Raw genomic sequence first — 21,182 nt, 5'->3', positions numbered from 1 at the left:
AAGTAAAGTAACGTGAACTTGCATAGAGAAAGTTGGGTAGAGTGCTGTTGAGCATAGTACATTGTTGTATAGTGGAGTGGCATAGAGGGTTGTGCAGTGGCGTTGAGTAGAGTATCGTAGATTGAAGTGGCATAGAGTGGTGTGGAGTGGCATAGAGTGGAGTAAAGTGGAATGGAGTGGCATATGGGGAGTTGTGTAGGGAGTTACAGAGTGGAGAAAGTGTTAGAGTTTAATGGAATAGAGTGTCAGAGTATAGTATCATGGAGTGTAATGTCAGAGTGAAGTGTCATAGAGGGGAGTTGGGTGGTCTAGAGTGAAGTGGCATAGAGTACAGTGGTGCAAAGTAGATTGGTGTAGAATGTGGTGGTATAGAGTGCATTGGTTTTGAGTAAAGTGGTGTAGAGTGCATTGACGAAGACTGCACTGGTTTAGCGTACAGTGCAGTAGCGTAGAGTGGTGAACAGTAGAGGGGAGCAGAGTGGAGTGGCACAGCATAGATTGCAGTGGTTCAGAGTGATGTGTCATAGAGTGATGCAGTGCATGGTAGAGTGGAGTGGTGCAAGGTAGAGTAGACTGGTGCAGAGTGCAGTGATGCAGAGTAGAGTGGCATATAGTACATTGGTGTAGAGTGCAGTAGAGTGGCATATAGTTGAGCGGTGCAGAGTAGAGTGCCGTGGTGCAGAGTAGAGAGGAGTATAGTTCAGTGGCAGAGTGCAGTGTTGCAGAGCAGAGTGTCATAAAGGGCAGTGGTGTAGAGTGGCATAGAATGCTTTGGTGTAGAGTGCAGTGATGTAGAGTAATGCAGAGTGGAGAAGAGTGGCTTAGAGTACAGTGGTGCAGAGTAGAATAGAGTTGCATAGAGTGCCGTGGCATAGAGTAGATTGCTGCAGAGTACAGTATAGTGGTGAAGAGTAGGTTGTTGCAGAGTGGAGCATAGTGATGTAGAGTGCAGTAGCATAGAGCAGTGCAGAGCAGATTGGAGTGGCGCAGGGTACATTGTAGTGGTGCAGGATAGATTAGACTGGCATAGCAAAGAGTGGAATTGCGTAGATTGCAGAGGCATAGAGGAGAGGATTTCAATGTAGAGTGAAGTGCCTACAGTGGAGTGGTGTAAAGTAGAGTAGATTAGAGTGCCGTGGTGCAGAAAAGAGTGCATTGGGACAGAGTACAGTGGCATTGAATGCAGTGGTGCAGAGTAGAGTGGCGTGGACTTCAGTGGCAGAGTGTAATGTTGCAGATTAGAGGGTCGCAGAGTACAGTGGTGTATTGTAGAGTGGCATAGAGTGCAGTCGCCTAGAGTGCTGTGGCGCAGAGTACTTTGGCATTGAAAGCAGTGGAATAGAGTGCTGTGGTGCAGAGTAGATTGGCATAGAGTGCAGTGGCATAGAGTGCATTGTTTTTGAGTAAAGTGGTGAAGAGTGCACTGGCAGAGTGCAGGGGTGTAGTGTACAATGGTTAGAGTAGAATAGCATAGATTGCAGTGGCGTAGTGTAGAGTGCTGCAGAGTAGAGTGATGTAGAGTGGAGTGGTACAGCATAGATTGCAGTGGCGTAGAGTAGCACAGAGTGGAGAAAAGTGGTATAGGGTGCAGTGGCATAGGGTAGATTGTTTCAGAGTAGAGTGAAGAAAAGATAAAGAAAAGATAATATACTTCAATATGCTTAAGTATGTAACGATAACAACAACATAAATAATAACGCTAGGCATAACGGCCCAAAATGAAATATAGCTTCTCCCTGTTAGCCACGCTATAATCAAGCCCTTCATTACCTAGATAAAAAAGCATTAAGCATAAATCTTAGAAAAATATACCCTTCTAAAACCTAAATTGTTGTGGGAAAGGGTAAAATCTGGGCCCAATTTTGACTTCACTGTTTCACCAACTGGTGTGATCTTAGGCAAATACAAATACTGTGTTTCACAGTCTCCTTTCTAGCCTGCAGGCACCAAGCTGAGTGGGACTCTGTTTCCTCTTTAGATCTTCCTCATTGTTCTGCAGCTCCTCTTAAAGGCCTCCTGCAGTGCTCCTCTTCAAGGCGACAGGTGATGCAGACAGTAATCATCCAAAACTCTTCTCCTCCTCCTTGTGCCCTTTGTTCTTATGAGCACCCATAATGCCCACAGCTGTGAACAGGACAAACAAAATGGCAGAGGGCGCAGGGGGCCTGCAGACTCACCTTCATTCTGTTACCATCAGATTGGAGGATGGTCCCTACAGGGCTATTATAAGTAGCGCTTTTGTGCGCTAATGGCCCTCTGAATAATACATGTAAAAGGGGAAATTATTTTGTCCCCTTGCCCCCCCACCTTCGTCCCCCGTGTCCCCCACCCTCCAAAATCTGGGGGGGATACGTCCCCCGCATCCCCCACACTTCCTACGCCCATGCTTGGAGAAGATCTTTACCGGTGTGACTGTATTCAGTTCAGGCCTGACAAGACAGCAGTTATTGTTCTCCCACCATTCAGGGTGACATGTCACAGTATTAGACAGCACGTCTTGTCCTTTTCCCTTGTTCTAAAACTCCTCTTTTTGGTACCCCGTAGCTACCTGAGATTTCCTCTCTGTTATTCAGCTATGACCCACTAAAGTGGCTTGTCGTGTTCTTTCACAAAACATTGTCCTTGATAGTGTGACCTTTTGGTGCGTTTCTTCCTCCAGGGCGCCTCAGATGTTGCGGTTCTGTGCTCTGTTTCAAGGTCACCAACAAGAGAAAGTCGTTGAGAGGACTAATAATGTTAGGTGGCTTCACATGAATTGGGACTGACCAGGATGTTTGGCAGGCGGCTATGTTATATGGCTATCTGTAGTTGTTTTCAAAGACAACTCTATGCTCCTGTACTGTTCCAATACTCATCATTCGAAATATAAAAAGAACAATGCTGCGAGCACATATTACAATTTCAATACGGAGCTTAACCAATTAATGATTCGGCATGACTCTGCATTACTCTGGACAGAGGAGACACAACAGCCCTCATTCTCATAGATCTCTCTGCAGCATTGGGCACAGTCTTCTGCCCCTTCATCCTTTAACATCTTCACATCAGAATCCAAGGACATGCACTCTGACGGATCAGCTTCTTCTTGACTGGAAGGATCCAGTCAGTCTGCCTGGCATGATACATGTCTGTGACCTCATCTGCGGATTTCCAAAAGGTTCCTTCCTGAGCTTGAACCTCTCCAGCACCCTCTAGCCAGTACTATCTTCTCTCATAACATTAACATCCTCTACTACACAGACGACAGGCAACTCATCCTCTCCTTCAAGGACAAGACGCCCGATGCCTGTATGACTTGAATCCCCCACTGGATGAAGACCAGCTGTTCATAACTGAACACTGACAAGACAAAGACTGAAAGCATGATCTTTGGGAAGAGAACATCACCATGGGACTCCACCTGCTGACAAACAGAGCCTGGACCAACACCCACGCCTCGGGATCATCATTGACCACAAACTCGACCATCCAAGTCTATGCTGTCACCACCTCATGCTTCCATTCCATGAAGATGCTGAGGCTATAGAAATGTCTTCCAATCAGCACCCTGAAAACTGACATGAATGTCCTGGTCACAACAAGCTAGTGTACAGGAACACCTTCTAGATCAACAAAAAACTAATCAGAAGGCTGCAGAACATTTCGAACTCGGGAACCAGAATCATCCTCAAACTCCCCATGCTGCATTGACATCACACAACACCTGAAGGAGCACCACTGAGCCCTCCCAATTCATAAACAAGCACAATTCAAACTCCACACCCACAATTTCAAGACACTAGATAACACTGGCTCATCTTACGTCTGCTATCACATCTGTTTTCACAAACCAACGAGACACCTCCATTCATCCGGACTCCTACTTGCACACATCCTAAGCATATGGAAAACAAGATCCAGCAGTCAAGCCTTCTCCTACATCGCTCCTAAAGCGGTGAATGAGCTTCTACTACACATAAGAGCCTCCTTCTCACTTCTGGAATTCCATAGGAAGTTAAAGACCTGACTTTTCAAGTAGTCCCACTAGTCCCTACGTGTAACTAGACCCACAAATGCTCAGCACCAGGATACTCTCTCAGATGACAGTGCATTCACCATGTGCTGCATAATTAGCAGATTTCAATAAAACGGTATAAGTGTATTTCTCACTCAAACAGTCCAAAAGTTAGTTAAAGAGGAGCGGCTCTTCCATAATAGCAGAGGAGCGTCACCCCCAGCCTCGGAGTCTGTCAGTGACAAATAAAATGATAATAAAACAATTTTATTATGATCTTATTTGTCACTGTCTTTCTGACAGCCATGGAATCTAGGGCAGGGTGGGCCATAGGGAGGAGGAGTGTATGTGCACTGTAAAGTGTGCATGTTGGTTTGGCTGGCAGCGTTAGGATAGTCAAACGGACATGCGCACTTACATTTCTCCAACCCAGCTGTGTTACATAGCTAGGTGGAGAAATTATACAGGTGCCCTGTGCTGAGCGAATGTCACACCAGCCCACTCCGGCCAACCCCAATGCTGCTCTTATGATTGGTATAGCATGAGAGCAAAACCTGGATTGGAAGCCTGTGCTTTGTGCTCTAGGGAGGATGAGGATCACTGAGGCGGCCGGCACTGGGACTGGAGTAGCAGGTAAGTTGTTATTCTTGTTCTACTACCCCTACCCCTTTCCTGTCATTTTGTTTTAAGGCTTCGCCCCTTTTTTCAGAAATTTCTGCTTTCCTAACTATACCTAATACTGTGTCTAGTGGAGAATCGCCATGAACTCATAATCTTTCTTATACTGCTGGATTACTGGTGTGCATTACAACCTGATCTCGTGCTAAGTCATTCTGTAATACACCAAATTTGCAATCACCCACTAACCTTTGCAATTCAGCTACATACTCATCTATGGTTTCTTGTGTTGTTTGCTTGCGTTGGAACAATTCGTATCTGGAGATGCCAATTATAGGAGGCTGGCCTGGCGTGTAGTGGGTACCTATGGTACTTACACCTTATACCAGTTCCAGGTATCCCTTATTAGTGTAATGTAATCAGTGTCTAGAAGCCAAGCTCTCCAGATTAAGCTGTGGATGAGCAGCCAAGGCTTAACTAGGAGACATGCAAAGCTCATGCAATACACTTGTAGTCACATTTAGTACTTATACACATGAAAGAAAACACTCAGTGTTACAAAAATAAAGGTCCTTTTTTTGGTGACACAAATACCAAAAATACCATAGTGGCTATACTCCCTTAGGAGGTAAGGAGGTAGGAGGTAAGTAATACACAAATTATATACACTAGTATACCGAAATAGGCATAAAACAGTAAGAAAACAGTGCAATTAGTGAAAATCACAATATAGAGAAATAGGCCTACGGGGAGAACAAACCATATACAATAAAAATGGAATGCAAAAGTCTACAAGACAACTGACTCTGTGGAACGTGGAATCAATCGGACGCTTCAATCGGACTTCTACATTAGATCACAGATTTATTTTTGAAACACGCTTTAACTAACATAAGAATACTACACAGACAGTGTGCATTTATAGCAGACAGTGCAAATTCCGAAGGTCCCCCACCTAGGTAAGTGTAGTGTGTAGAGGGGAGCTGGGTGTACTAGGAAAACCCAAAGGTAAGTACCACAACCTACCCCAGTGACCAGGAAAGTAGGAGCAAATCACTGTTAATTCTCCTGATCACACACAGAGAAAAGAAGAACTATGCAAAGACCAAAAGAGACTGCAAGGCACCAACAGTGGATTCTTGGACAAGAGGACCTGTGGAAGAAGGGGACCAAGCCGAAGAAGCATGGCAGAGCCCAGGGAGGACAGGAGCCCCTATGAACCAGGATGAAGGTGCAAGAAGTGAACCACCAATGAAGAAGAAGTGTCAGCACTGCACCCAAGAAGACAAAGGGGGTCATTCTGACGCCCGCCGGCGGCAGTAGCCGCCGGCCTGGCTGGGACCGCCAGAAGACCGTCCCGCGGTCAGAAGACCGCGGCGGTCATTCTGGGTTTCCCACTGGGCTGGCGGGTGACCGCCAAAAGGCCGCCCGCCAGCCCAGTGGGAAACACCCTTCCACGAGGAAGCCGGCTCCGAATGGAGCCGGCGGAGTGGAAGGTGTGCGACGGGTGCAGTGGCACCCGTCGCGAATTTCAGTGTCTGCAAAGCAGACACTGAAATTCAAAGTGGGGCCCTCTTACGGGGGCCCCTGCAGTGCCCATGCCATTGGCATGGGCACTGCAGGGGCCCCCAGGGGCCCCATGACACCCCTCACCGCCATCCTGTTCCTGGCGGTCGGAACCGCCAGGAACAGGATGGCGGTGAGGGGGTCGGAATCCCCCTTGCTGCGCCGCCATGGGGGATTCCCAGGGCAGCGGAAAACCGTCGGGACACCGCCGGTTTTCCTGTTCTGACCGCGGCCAAACCGCCGCGGTCAGAATGCCCTGCGGGGCACCACCAGCCTGTTGGCGGTGCTCCCGCCGACCCCCAAAGTTCGGTTCCTGGAGGATGCAAGTGATGTCCCATGCTGGAAGGAGGATTGCAGTCTGGTTTGCGTCTTCAGGTTCCGCTAACAAGCCTTGGCACACGTGAAACTCACGGTTAGCGGAAAGTAGAGCTGCCGGGGACAAGGAAGGATCAGGTGGACTCTACCCAGGAGGGGGAGCCAGAGGGAGCCCTTAGCGACACAGGAAGCCCACAGGAGCCCAGGCAGCACCCAGGACTCCCAAAAGGCCTGGGACAGGAGAGTCCCAGAAGAAGCCCATGCAGCAATACGAGAAAGGCTCCCACGCTGCTGGACAACCACTCAGGGAGCTGTACGTCACAGGAAGGAGTGCTGGGGGCTGGAGCTTTAAGATGCCTGAAGATCTTGTGGAAAGGATGCCAACAAGCCTTGGCAGCTGCAAAGGACGTGGTGCACGGGGGTACTGTCCTGTGTGGTAAGGCAGGGGCTTACCTCCACCCAAGGTGGATAGCTAGAAGCGAGGACTGTCGGGACCACTTCAGTCCATAACCCTTGATGCAGGATCGATGCAGCTAAACAGGAGAGGAGATACACACAGCCAGTCGTTGTTGCAGTTGGTGCCTGCAGAAGCAGGGGAGTGGCTCCTTCACTCAAAGGGAGCTTCCTTCTTCTTTCTGATATAGCCTGAAAACGGGCTGTCCTCAGAGGATGCACGACCAGGGAAATATTGCAGTTGCTGGAAGGAGCCAGAGATACAACGTTGCAGGAGGCATCTTGCTTCTTTGTTGCAGCTTGTAGGGTCCTGAAGAGTCCAGATGCAGTTTCTTTGGTCAGAAGTGGAAGTGGAGTTTGCAGAGGATTCCTGCTGGAGTCTTGCAATCTGAATCTGAGGAACCACCCAAGAGAGAGACTCTGAATAGCCCCTAAAGGGGGGTTGGTCACCTAGCTAGGTGACCACCTATCATGGGGAGGCTCTGATGTCACCTGCTGGTACTGCCCACTCAGATGTTCCCAGAGTTCCCTGCCAACCTTGAATCCAAGATAGCAAAATCCAGGGACCCTCTGGAGGAGCTCTGAGCACCACCCCTGGGTTGGTGATGGACAGGGGAGTGGTCACTCCCCTTTCTTTTGTCCAGTTTCATGCCAGAGCAGAGACTGGGGTCCCTGAACCGATGTGGAGGGTTTAGGCAAGGAAGGCACCAAATGTGCCCTTCAAAGCATTGCTGGTGGCTTGGGGAGGCTACCCGTCCCAAGCCTGCAACACCTATTTCCAAAGGGAGAGGGTGTAACACCTGTCTCCCAAAGGAAATCGTTTGTTCTACCTTTCTGGGCTCGATCTTCTCAAACAAAAGAAGGGCAGAAATCTGTCTGGGAGGTGGCAGCAGCTTGGGCTGTAATGGCAATACTAAGGAGCCCCCAGAGTGCATGGAATTATACAACAAATGCTTGTAAAAGATTCCAACATGTCTGATACTAAACATGCCTATGTTTTAAGTTACCATTATTTAGCCGGACATAGGTATTGACCTATGTCCAGTTCATGCGTAAAATGGTGTCCCTGCACTCACGAAGTCCGGGAAAATGGGTCTGGAGTTTCTGGGGGCACCTCTGCCAGTGCCGGGGTGCCCTCACACATAGGTACTTTGCACCCTGACCTCTGGGCTGGAAGGCCTACCATAGGGATGACTTATAAGTGACCTGGTGCAGTGAAAACTGGCAGTGAAAGGGTGCTTGCCCCTTTTCACGCAGGCTGCAATGACAGTCCTGAAGAACCCTTTGCTTGGGCTCCTTATGGGTGGCAAAATATATGCTGCAGCCCATAGGGATCCCCTGGAACCTCAGTGCCCTGGGTACGTAGGTACCATATACTGAGGACTTATAATGGGGCAACAGTGTGCCAATTGTGGGTGAAATACAGATTTCTGGGAGACAGAGCATAATCACTGCGGTCCTGGTTAGCAGAATCCCGGTGAACACAGTCAAAAACAGTGACATCGGGCAGAAAAAGGGGGTAACCATGCCAAGAAAGAAGGTACTTTTCTACACCAATACAAACCTTTGGTTAAAAAAAGTGCGTCTAGATCATTAATAGCAGCAATAAAAACATTTGTATCACTCACCACTGGTATTTTAGTAAGACCAGGGTACATTTTTAAACCCACAGGCCCCAGAGAATGTAAAAGTATTATCTTTTTTGTGCATCTGACATTTTTCCTGTTTCATTGATCACTTCAGTGTAATTGGTAAAATATTCTCTCCATTTAGTCCGTTGCAATGGAGGTTCTAATCTAGCTGTCCAGAAAGACTGTAGAGGACTAATGGTAAATCTTTGGCTTCTCATATTTATATAATAGATTAGTTCAGTGTACCAACACTGTCCACAGTTCACCACTAATAAGGTTATTCCTAGTACTAAATAGTTAGGAAAGTAGCTTCAACGTTGTGTTGTCACCGAATATATATTAATACCTTTATAAATATTTCATAAATACTGCTTCATATTAATAAACCCCTCCACTGTACCTTTAAAGGATGGCTTTGCATAGGGTGCACAAAAGGCTTTGCGCCACATAGCTGTTGCTGGATACCATACACTAACACAAGCAATTCTATTTCAGGACCGGAGTCTCCGATTATGCTATCTCTCTCTTTACTGTTCAAAACACAGCAGCCAATCAAATAACAGTAAAAGAAAAAACTACACATCCCATGATGCCAATATATAATCACATAGCCCAATCACCAGCCACGACCTCAGCCTATAAATATCATGATGTCACTTCCTCTTTCTTTGCTGCAACGCGGTAGATAAGTGCTATTTTCTTTCCTCTTATATTTGTACTTTAATTGTGCTTGTATTTTCATTGTGAATGCTTGTTATTTCTAGTGATTCAATTTCGCTCGTTTATTATTTGTTATTAGCGCTTTGCGTTCTTGTTTTGGTATCAGCTTCGTGCCGACTTTAATTGCCCTTTCATATGGAGCGGGAGCCCTTTCTTTCTGCCTTTCCTCTTGTGCATGTGCTGCTTCACAAGCCGGTCCTTTCGGTTTCCTTTGGAGGAGATCGGCTTGTGATTGCCGCTAGCGTGGTCAGGGGAAATCTGATATTCTGGTATCAATTGTGCTCCCTGACGCCCAACGTCATTTCTAACGCTTGGGTCGTAAAATTTCTGCAAGGCTTTGCCTAGAGTGCCCTACAGGCTGCTCCCTCCACACTTTATTGGGCACATATATATCTTCATATTTTTCTTTGTCCTGTTAGGGTTTTTTTGCACTTCCCCTTGTGTTGTATGCAATTTTGTATTGTTCCTAAATACTACAATGGCTCAAATGGAGTGAGCACGAAGCAGGATACTACCCTGAAGATATTGGTAAACAACTAGAGGTCAATCTAGTGGAAGCCCTGGATATTAGGGTTCAACAGTCAGTAAATGACGCCCTAGTGAGAGACTTAGGGCCCTTTTCGGGCCAACTGTTTGATTATCCACGTTCCCAGGGTTGGCTTCATGGGCAGCAACCCCTTCCTGAATGTTCTAAGGCAAAACCCAAGTCTAAATCAAAAAATTTAGAAGGATCTGATTCTCCTTCTGGGGATTTACACGCTGATGTATTTGAAAAGCTGTGCAAAAAACGAGCTGCCGAACATAATGATAGCTCTGAAAAAGATGCTTAATTTTCCTCCTCCTCCTCGGATAAGGATTCTTCTTCTAAAGATTCTGATGACTCGGACGCTCCGGGTCCCAGCAAAAAAGTGAAGAAACAGGCACCTCCTCTTCAGGTTTTGGATTTTGACCCCACAGAGATTGTGCACCCCAGATCTTCCAATTGGGTTCCTTCTTCTGAAGTGGCACATTATGTTCATGCCAATCTTAGAAAGAGTTTTGATAAGGAGGTACGCCCTTGCCTCTGGGCGGAATGCCCTAGACCTGATTTAGAAGATAAAGGGGGTCATTCCGACCCTGGCGGTCCATGACCGCCAGGGCCGGGGACCGCGGAATCACCGCCAACAGGCTGGCGGTGCTTCCTGGGCTATTCTGACCGCGGCGGTAAAGCCGCGGTCAGAAAAGGGGAACTGGCGGTTTCCCGCCGGTTTTCCCCTGGCCCAGGGAATCCTCCATGGCGGCGCTGCTTGCAGCGCCGCCATGGGGATTCCGACCCCCTTCCCGCCACCCTGTTTCTGGCGGTTCTTACCGCCAGGAACAGGATGGCGGGAACGGGTGTCGTGGGGCCCCTGGGGGCCCCTGCACTGCCCATGCCACTGGCATGGTCAGTGCAGGGGCCCCCTAACAGGGCCCCACAAAGATTTTCACTGTCTGCTTAGCAGACAGTGAAAATCGCGACGGGTGCCACTGCACCCGTCGCACCCCTGCAACTCCGCCGGCTCCATTCGGAGCCGGCTTCCTCGTTGCAGGGGCTTTCCCGCTGGGCCGGCGGGCGGCCTTTTGGCGGTCGCCCGCCAGCCCAGCGGGAAAGTTGGAATGGCGGGCGGTCATTTGGCGGTGACCGCATGGCGGCCGGCGACCGCCGCCCGCCGCGGTCAGAATGACCGCCAAAGTGTCCGACACTCCTGAAATTGACCCCACTATGGTCACGTTCATGAAAAGATTTGCTAAAGATCCTAAGAAGGGATTGGATAGGTCTTGACGCCTTTGCCAAGATAAACTATTGGATCTGTCGGGTCCGTTAACTAAGATCCTGGATATGGCCTTTCTGGCTGAGGAATCTGATACTCCTGTGGATATTGCCGTGCTGATCAGATGGGCTCAGCGAGCCATTTGCCAATTGGGCAATACTAATTGCGCCATTTCTTCTGAACGCAGAAAATCTGTTCTGATGCGTAGTGACCCGAAGTTAGCTGACTTATCCTCGTCTGAGGCAGGCCCAGCAGCGGATGGCCTCCTTCTTGGATCTGCCTTTAGGAAGGAGCTGGCCAAGTTTTGTTCTACCTTTTCTTCACTTGATAAGGCACAAATGTCCCTAAAACAAATACTTCAGACGATGCCTTGTTGTCAGGGCCGGTCGTTATGGAGAACGAAGGCCCAGCTGAGGTACCTTCTCCGGTCCTCAGAACTACTGTCCCAGAGGGAGAGGGGGTTGGTATGGAGACCAATCAGACCCCACCTTCTATCCTACTCGCTCCAGAGGAGGTCGCTCCAGATTTTGTAGAGGTCCCCGTAGAGAGCAACAAGGAGAAATTCAAGACGCCGGCTACTCAGGTGAGCATTATTCCATATTCTCAGGTGATTCTCGGAGGCAGAGTGGGATTGTTTCTGGAAAACTAGAAAAAGATTTCTGGAGATCCCTGGATACTTCAGACAGTGTTGGGTTTCATCTAAAGTTTATTGGCTCCCCAACGCAATTTACTCCTCCGATTCAAATTACTTTTTCCCACGCAGATCAGACTTTAATAGACGCAGAGGTTCAAGCCTTGCTAGCCAAAGGAGCAGTAAGTTTTTCAGTCCTTCACCCTTCAGGATTTCTAAGTCCCATTTTTGTGGTAGACAAAAAAGGAGGGGGGTCATCGTTTACTATTTAATCTAAAGGATTTCAATTACTGGATCTTGTACAGACATTTCAAAATGGAAGGGGTTCACATGTTAAGGGACATTCTTTTAGAAGGGGATTGGATGGTCCGTCTGGACCTAAAGGATGCTTACCTTTTGATTCCTGTCTTTCCCCCCACAGGAGATTTCTTCAATTGAGACCAGTGATAGAATGGTTGAGGACCAAGGGAGTTCGATTGATCATCTACCTAGACGATATTTTACTGATGGCTCAGGACCCTCAATCTCTTCTGACTCATTTAGACTGCACCATCAGCCTTTTGTAGAATTTGGGTTTCCTTATCAATGTACAGAAGTCGTTATTGATTCCAACCCAAGTGATAGAGTTTCTAGGTTTCAAGATCGACTCAGTCTGTGCTCAATTATTTCTCCCCTCGCTAAAGATTCGCAATATCAAGAGGGAGTTGAGGTCTGCTTTAGTCAGTCCGACTATTTCTCTGAGGAGTATTGCCAAAATAGTGGGCCTTCTGGCTTTATTTATTCAGGCAATCTTTCCAGCCCCACTTCACTACCGTGCCTTGCAGAGACTCAAAATCAGACATTTGCAACAGGGTGTGAGTTACTCAGAACTGATTTCTTTGACAGTAGAAGTCAAATCAGAGATTGTGTGGTGGCTCCAGCATATGGAAGCCTGGAATGGCAGAGCGATTTTTGGTTCTCATCCAGAAGTGGTGATCGAGTCCGACGCCAGTCGTTGGGGTTGGGGAGCCCGTCGTGGTTCCCCAGTGACCGGGGGACGTTGGTCAACACTGGAACAGACTTTTCATATCAATTGTCTGGAACTTCTAGCAGGCTCATTTGCCATAAAGAGTCTGTCCCCTCAGAAGACGGACTGTTGCATTCTGCTGAGGATGGACAACATCTCAGCAGTAAGGTATGTCAACAAGCTAGGGGGTATGAAGTCCAGGATTCTGGCAGAGATTGCCAAGGATTTCTGGCACTATTGTCTCAAACATCGCCTGATTGTCTTAGCAGAATATCTTCCAGGAGATCAGAATACAATAGCGGACTGGAACTCTAGGTTCCTGACAGATTCCAGTGACTGGAGACTAGATCCAGTGATATTTTTTCAGATAGTCAGGGAATGGGACCCTTGCGATGTGGATCTCTTTGTATCTTGCCTCAACCCTCAGATAGCAAAATTCTTCAGCTGGCGCCCGGACCCTCTAGCACTGGCGACAGATGCCTTCCTTCAGGATTGGTCTCAGTTTTGGGGATATGCATTTCATCAGTTTCTGATGATAACCAGGGTCCTGTCTCAGGTGCGGAGACAGAAAGCAGACATTATCTTGGTGACTCCATTTAGGAGAGCTCAACCTTGGTTTCCCATTGTTCTACAGTTAGCGTGTGCTCGCCCGCTTCTCATTCCTCCTCATCAGGATCTTCTCCTGAACCCGGAAGGGCATCAACATCAACTGATCATATCAGGGAAACTGACATTGATGGCATGGATGGTTTCAGGTCGAGATGGAATTCCCCAGGTCTTTCGACACAGGCTGCAGATTTCATCAAACGAGCTTGGGAATCAGGCATAAACGGTATTCATCAGCATGGCGCAGATGGCATAGTTGGTGTGATGGAAGGGGTATTAATCTTGTGGAGTCAGACATTGAGCTGATTGTACATTTTCTAGCAGAATTGGCTGGTTCAGGTTTGGCGTATAGAACTGTTAATAATTTCAAATCAGCCATTTCTGCTGGCCATGTTGATATCAATAGTAAACCGGTAGGTGAACATCCTCTAGTCTGCAAATTGTTGAGAGGTATTTGTTTATCTAATTCTCCTCAAATCAGATACTCTCTATTATGGGACGTGAACATTGTTTTGAGGTTTTTAGACCCGTGGCCTTCCAATAAATATTTATCTTGTAAACAGTTATCAGCAAAACTTACTATGTTATTATGTTTGATTTCCTGTAAGAGGGTTTCTGACGTAAAGGCTTTGGATTTGGCTGGTAAGGTGTATGCCCCTGAAGGTGTTACTTTTGCTATTACCCGAAGAACAAAAACTAATTGCAAGTCAGTAACTTATCCAATGTATTCGGATAACTCAAAACTATGTGTGGTTCAATGTTTGAAGGATTATGAAGTGGCCACTGATGAATTTAGACAGATTCCTAATGGTTAATTCTTAATTTCTTTACAAAAACCTTTTAAACCTGTATCTTCCACCACTCTTTCAAGATGGGTGAAATGGTTAATGAATGAAGCAGGTATAGATACCAGTCATTTTGGTGCTCATTCTGTTCGAGGAGCTATGGCCTCCAAAACTTATGCTTTAGGTTCTCGTCTAGAGGACATTATGAAGGCAGCTGACTGGTCTTCTGAATCTATGTTTCGTAAATTTTATCATAAACCTGTGGTAGATGTTGCTTCGGTAGTAATTGGGCAGCTTTAAACAAGCATAATTGGAGCCTCCGGTCCTGAAATAGATAGAAAAATAATTGCTTACGTGTCAAGAATTTTCAATTCTATGAAGGGCACGGAGGCGAGGATTATCCCTCCCTTAGATATATGGTTATGTAATGTGCAAATAATATATATTTATGTCATATGGTGAATGTTGATTTCTATTTTACCCTCCCCTTTTTTCATATGTTTGTCAGTTCAAAGAATTATGGTCTATCTTGACTGGCACAAGATATTACCTTTTATTATGTTATGTTTATAGTATCTGAACAGAAGACTACTTGAAGTTTCTCTCTGTTTGTGGATGGACGTCATCATCTCTATGCGGATCAGTTCCTTTGGAAGTTCGTTGGCTTCTACCTCCTGTTGAGCTTAATTCATGTATCCAGATCTGGTTCGAAGTTCGGTGGAGTGACATCTACGTAAGAAGTTTCAGTTTGGAAGTTTAAAGGATTATCTGGCTTTTACAAAGAAAGAGGAAGTGACAATGGGGGTCATGATATTTATAGGCTGAGGTCATGGCTGGTGATTGGGCCATGTGATTATATATTGGCATCATGGGATGTGTAGTTTTTTCTTTAACTGTTATTTGATTGGCTCCTGTGTTTTGACCAGTTAAGAGAGAGATAGCAGAATCCTTGCCTCCCTGTCCTTAATAGAATTGAAAATTCTTGACTGAAGCTAGATTTTTTTTTATCCTTGCTCTTTCTGTGGTGGTTTCCTGTTTGCTGAGTTTCTGCTACCCACATAAATAAACGCGTTGGTAGTGTGCTCCCCAAGATACTTTGAGCGCTTGCTTTGTGTGCTTGCTACTATTCTGTAGTCAAGTGTCATCACATTCACCCCAGGATGTCTTGCTGCTTGCCTTGTGCGGTTGCTACAATACTGTAATCATGCATCAGATTCACCCCAGGATGTCTTGCCCACTGTGACACAATCAAGGCTCACTCTACATCCTCGATTCGCTTCCCCTCTCGCACCATGGCTATAGGGCCGAGAACAACAAACTTGAATTTGAACTTTCCAGCCAAAAGAAATATGCGCATGCTGCACCGCTTCTCACCGCCGGACTTTGGGCCAGATGTAGCAAACTTTAAAATTGCGACTCGCATTTTGCGAGTTCGTGCGACTCGCAAAATGCGAGTCGCAAAACGAGATGCAGGCAAAAAAACAGTGCCGAAATTGCGACTCGCACTCGCAACGCAGTGTGCGAGTCCGCCAATTGCGAGGTCGCTTTTTGCGACTGTGCAAAAAACGAACTCGCAATTAGCGAGTGCTAGTCGCAAATTGCGATTAGCTTGTTAATTGATTACAGGTGCTGCAGAACACTCCAGAAACCACTCCAGAACACTCTGGAAACACTTCCTGGCACATGATGATGACATCACAGCCAGGAAGTTTACTAATACACCTGGGAGGAGGGAGGACCACACCCTTTTATAACTGCTGAACTGCACACAGGAGAAACAGCAGCTGCCATGGAAGGAACTCCAAGGAAGAGAAAGCTGAAGTTCTCCGAGAGGGAGCTGGAGGTGCTGACAGACGAATGCTGTCAGCACTATGACGATTTGTTTGGGAAATCAGCCCTAAATGTGCCTGAAGCCACCAAGAAACAGCTGTGGCAGGACATCCAGGACAAAATTAATTCCCTGGGGGTGAGCCACAGGAGCATTGATGACATAAAAAAAAGGTGGTATGACCTCCGCTCCCGGACCAAGGAGAGGGTGGCAGAAAGGCTCCAGGAGATGAGAGGCACAGGAGGGGGACCATCGTCTGTGCCACCACCCACACCCCTGGAAGAAAGGGTGGAGGAAACCCTGGAGCAGGAGGCAGTCTCTGGATTTGGGGACCTGGACACCTCACAGCCCAGCACATCAACCGGTGAGTACCATGTGACATGCCTGTACCCCTATCAATGCCATACCCCCACCCACCATGTACACAGGGGCATGCTCAACCAAGATAGCTCCATTTCAGGGTAGCAAACGCCAGAATGATGCATTATGGGAAATGTAGTCAAGTAGGCAGTTCATAGTCAAATGTTTATTAGGAAGTGTGCAACAGATAGTAGACCCTGACAGTCTGTTCCCCACTTCCCACAGGTCTCCAACAAGACACCACCACTACTCCAATCAGCCAGCCCCATGAGGACACCTCAGGACCCGCCAGCACTCCCACCTGCACGGCCAACAGCATCCCTGCAGTATCGACACCTGCTGCAACTGTATCCCAAGAGGCTGCGCCAGCAACAGGCAGGAGTGAGACAGTGGAACTCACAGGGCAGCCACCGCTGCGCAGGCGACGTAGGTCCAGGACATCAGGGCTGCAGTCCGGCCAACAACCTCCCAGCACCAGTGAGTCACAGCTGCTGCATGGTCAGCGCCTACAAAATAGAATTTTAGGGAGGATTAGTGGTGTTCTGCACCGCTTCGTGCGCAATAACCAGGCCAGCATGCAGCAACTGAACTCCAGGATGGACATGATATGCACGAACACTGGGGACCTTGCCCTAGCCATGAGGGAACTGGCGGGAGGACTACTGGCCCAGGCCGAGGGTGGGCGGCGCAGGGACCGTCAGCTCCTGCACAGACTAGACAGGATGGCCACATCCATCGGCAGGCTCGCCATGAACACCACAGGCCTGTCGAGGAGGACAGTTGGGCTGCAGGTGGAAATGGGCCATTTCGCTGGGGATGTGGCTAGGGGCCTGGGACGTCTCACCCACATCATTGACTTGATGGAGGCACGGCATCTGTCTAGGGGCACAGGGGAAACACCCCAGGACAGTGAGGAGGGCTCGACAGTGAGCAGTGTCTCTGCCACTGACAGTAGGGTGCTCAGGAGTACCAGGCAGAGCACAGCAGAAGCACCAGGGACCAGCCAGGCTGGCAGGAGGGGCAGAAGGTCATAGACATTACCCTGGTCCTGTAGAAGTGGCACATGACGTCAATGTGCCACATGCCTGGTTTGCATTTTCATGCCCATGGACATTCTTTACTTGTATATAGTTCAATTTCTGCACTAATAAAATAGTTATTTTTGTTCCACTTAACGAATGGTGTTTTTGGTCAATAGGTGAGTATGGTTGGAGTTGACACGTACCTTCCAAAGTATTGGTTTGCGATGTGTTCCCGTCTCAGTCTGCCTTGATTAGCTATACTCCGATCCCCATGATGACGATGTGGTTGTTCTTGCTCTTCATCATCAGGATCTGGGTCTGCAGGGGTGAGAGGTAGCCCACGTCGGGTGGCTATGTTGTGGAGGATGGCGCATGCGACCACAATTTTGAATGCTGTAATGGGGGTATACTGGAGGGCACCTCCACTGCGGTGGAGGCATCTGAATCTTGCTTTCAGGAGTCCGAAGGTGCGCTCTATCATGTTCCTGGTCCTCTTATGTGCATTGTTGTATCGCCTCTCACATTCATTGCTGGGTGTTAAAAACGGAGTCAGAATCCATGGCCTTAGGGCATATGCACTGTCACCTGTTGGGCACAAAATGTACACTGTTAGGAAGTCCTGATTGTTGTGCACAGTGACCTGTGTGTATGTCTGCAAGGTGTATGTAGCTCTACCTAGGAGGTATCCGTCTCCAAACTCCCCACGTTCCAGGCGTTGATGTATCCCACTATGCCTAACAATGTATGAGTCATGGGTACTGCCTGGAAACTTAGCTACAATGTCAGTGATGACATAATGGGAGTCACAAACTACCTGAATATTCAGTGAGTGGGTACACTTTCTGTTGCGGAAAATATGTTCCAGGTTTCCAGGGGGGCATATTTGAATGTGTGTCCCATCTACACATCCTATGACATGGGGAAAGTTGGCAATGCGGTAAAAGTCCAGCTTGGTGCTGTTAATTTCTGCCTCATTCCTTGGTAGGTATATGAAGTGAGACATGTGTGTGACTAAGGCATCTAGGAAGGCCCTGAGGAACCTTGACACTGCACTTTGGGATACCCCACCTGCCACAGCAATGACCCCCTGATAGCTCCCTGAGGCCAAGAGGTGCAGTGAGCATAGCACTTGCACGTGCGTAGGGATGGCGCAGCCACGCAGAGTCTGGTGTTCTAGCTGTGGTTTCAGTAAATCAATTAATTCTAGTATGGCTGCGCTGCTAAGGCGGTATTTATCGTATATCTCCTCCTCAGTTTGCTGGAAAAGAGTCTGCCTTGTTCTATATATCTTCTCCTGTCTGTGGCCCCTCCTCCTCCTCTGCTGTGCGGCGTGGACTCTCCTCCTCACTGCTATCAGGTATATCTCCGCCATCTTGAGTAACCCAGATGCTTTCTGGGTCTCCTTTTATGCTTTGGTTATGATTACCACCTGCTCTGAGTTAGTGGTAAATGGGACATGCAAACTGGGCTTTTTGCGACTAGTCGCAATTTGCGAGTTGCAATTGCATAAGCTTTGCGACTCGCAAATTGTGACTTGCTATTTGCGGGTCGCAAAATGGGGTCGCAACTGTTGCGAGTCGCAAACGGCTCCCATCGCTTTTTGCAAATCGGAAATGGGGTTTTTGAATCCCATTTCCGATTTTGCATTGTCGCAAATAGCGAATCGGCCCATTTGCGACTCGCAATTATTTGCTACATCTGGCCCTTAGTCAGTACAGAATAACGTCTCCTCAACCATGCGTCCTCTGACGCATGGAAACAAGTGGTATACCTCCGATAATATCTTGCAAATTCTTCAAAACATCTTAAACATTAGATTCGTGGACCTTCATTCAAGTACTTTATTGGCAAGGTACCAGACAGAGACCGCATACAACAGTCCGCAAGTCTCTCTCTGTCCCTTTCCGTTGATCTCCCCCGAACGTTCTCCGTTTGTCACACAGAACTTAAAACCAACTCAAAACATAACAACGTAATAGGCCTCGAGCAATGACTCGAGCCCACAACACGTCCTTGGGGATGGGACTACCTATGGCAAAGCAATCATCTATTGTGCTTGTCATGTGAGGGCTGAAAGATGTAATTAGGTAGAGTGATGAGAAACCTGGGGGCAAGCAAGGTTGCAACAGTCAGAAGTAGGTGCTATATTCTGGAGTGGTACATCAAAAGAATTCATGCCAAGTCCAAACTACTCCAAAGGGGCCCCAAAGCATACAATTAGGGGACCAATATGAGACCTTGGTGGCAATAATAGAATGGCAAGAAATCAAGCTAGCCACCATGTTGTGACAGGTCAGAGGTGCAAGAAACTGAGCGCTATACTATGCCCATACATAATACATATAACTGTCCCAATCAGGGTGTGTTAGTGAAGATAGTGAAGCCGAAAAATTTAAATATGGGCTCCAAATTAAAAGTAAAGACGTGTAATATTAATCGTTCAGTCAATGTGCAGGGGAAAGAGCCAGAAGAAGGATCCCTGTGTTAGAGATATGATGGCTCCTTGTGAGATTCTGATGGCTGCAACAGTAAACAAGAAGGCAGACTCGGGGAAACAGGTCAGATTAAAACCAGTGTAAAAAGGGTCTTACACTGGGATGTCCAGGTGTGCAGAATCCTCATGATAAGTGTAACAACAACCAATCTGGTTGTGATATACATAGCATAGAGTAGTACACTCTATTTAAAAAGAGATTAAAACAGTGGAGACAGAAATAGAGGTCTTGAAAATGCTGATTAATCGACCAGACCAAAAAGTTTGGCATTTTACTGAGACATACCCAATTTTTACTTTTTTTTTTGCTTTCATCTTCCTTCCAGATAGTGACAGAAGTAGGTGTGAAACCAATGCTGGATCCCAAAAAGCTAAACATTTCTGAAAAGTAGACAAAATTCTGAATTCAGCAAGGGGTAATTTCTGCAGATCCTACAAGGTTTTCCGACAGAAAATAACAGCTGTAACGTTTTACTCTGTAACCTTTTACTGCGATATCAGATTTTTGAAAGCAAGATATTGTTACGTCTGCTGGGCTCTTCTGGTTGTGGGGATATTTAGGGCCTGTAGGTTCGTCAAGAACCCTAGGTACCCAAAGCCAATAAATGAGCTGCACCTTGCAATGGGTTTTCATTCTATACCGGGTAAAAAGCAATTCATTTGCTGAAATATAAAGACTGAAAAATAGGTATCAAGGAAACCTTTGTATTTCCAAAATGGGCAGAAGATAAGGTGTTGAGAAGCAGTGGTTATTTGCACATCTCTGAATTCCGGGGGTGCCCATACTAGCATGTGAATTACAGGGCATTTCTAAAATAGACTTCTTTTTTACACACTGTCTTACATTTGGAAGGAAAAAATGTAGAGAAAGACAAAGGGCAATAAGATGTTTTTCTATTCTGTGTTCCCCCAAGACTCCTGATAAAAATGGCACCTCACTTGCGTGGTTATGCCGAATGCTCACAACAGGAAACGCAACATGGACACATCACATTTTTACATTGAAATCTGACATCTTTTTTGCAAAGTGCCTAGCTGTAGATTTTGACCTCTAGCTCAGCCGGCACCTAGGGAAACCTACCAAACCTGTGCATTTTTGAAAACTAGACACCTAGGAAAATCAAGGATGGGGTGACTTGTGGGGCTCTCACCAGGTTCTGTTACCCAGAATCCTTTGCAAACCTCAAAATCTGACTAAAAAAACACATTTTCCTCACATTTCGGTGACAGAAAGTTCCAGAATGTGAGAGGAGCCACACATTTCCTTCCACCTAGTGTTCCCCCAAGTCTCCTCAAAATGGTACCTCAATTGTGTGGGTAGGCCTAGCGCCTGTGACAGGAAATGCCCCAAAACACAACGTGG

This window comes from Pleurodeles waltl, chromosome 3_1 (assembly GCF_031143425.1).
Source record: "Pleurodeles waltl isolate 20211129_DDA chromosome 3_1, aPleWal1.hap1.20221129, whole genome shotgun sequence".
In the NCBI taxonomy this organism is placed as follows: Eukaryota; Metazoa; Chordata; class Amphibia; order Caudata; family Salamandridae; genus Pleurodeles; species Pleurodeles waltl.
This window is presented reverse-complemented; position numbering follows the sequence as displayed.